Consider the following 871-nt stretch of genomic DNA (forward strand, 5'->3'; position numbering starts at 1 on the left):
CTGTTTTTCGAATTTTATGCTTATGTTTATCCATGTTTGTGTCTTGTGATCATTAGTGTCTTAGTGTCTATGCCTTAAAGTTATGAATGTCCTATGAATCCATCACCTTTCTTAAATGAAAAATGTTCTTAATTGAAAAAGAGAAGAATTGCATGAATTTTAAATTTTATAACAGATTAATTATTTTGATGTGGTGGCAATATTTTGGTTTCTGAATGTATGCTTGAACAGTGCATAAGTCTTTTGAATTTGTTGTTCATGAATGTTGGCTCTTGAAAGAATAATGAAAAAGGAGACATGTTACTGAGAATCTGAAAAATCATAAAAATGATTCTTGAAGCAAGAAAAAGTAGTGAATACAAAAAAAAAGAGAGAGAAGGAAATAAAGTTGTGATCCAAGGCAAAAAGAGTGTGCTTAAGAACCCTGGACACCTCTAATTGGGGACTCTAGCAAAGCTGAGTCACAATCTGAGAAGGTTCACCCAGTTATATGTCTGTGGCATGTATGTATCCGGTGCCATGGCCAAGACTCATAAAGTAGCTGTGTTCAAGAATCATCATACTTAACTAGGAGAATCAATAACACTATCTGGATTCTGAGTTCCTATAGAAGCCAATCATTCTGAATTTCAAAGGATAGAGTGAGATGCCAAAACTGTTCAGAGGCAAAAAGCTAAAGCCCCACTCATCTAATTAATACTGATCTTCATAGATATTTTTGGAGTTCATTGCATATTCTCTTCTTTTTTTCTTATTTGATTTTCAGTTGCTTGGGGACAAGCAACAATTTAAGTTTGGTGTTGTGATGAGCGGATAATTTATACGCTTTTTGGCATTGTTTTTAGTATGTTTTTAGTATGTTTTAGTTAGA

The sequence above is a fragment of the Arachis duranensis genome, chromosome 3 (assembly GCF_000817695.3).
Source record: "Arachis duranensis cultivar V14167 chromosome 3, aradu.V14167.gnm2.J7QH, whole genome shotgun sequence".
NCBI classification, from domain to species: Eukaryota; Viridiplantae; Streptophyta; class Magnoliopsida; order Fabales; family Fabaceae; genus Arachis; species Arachis duranensis.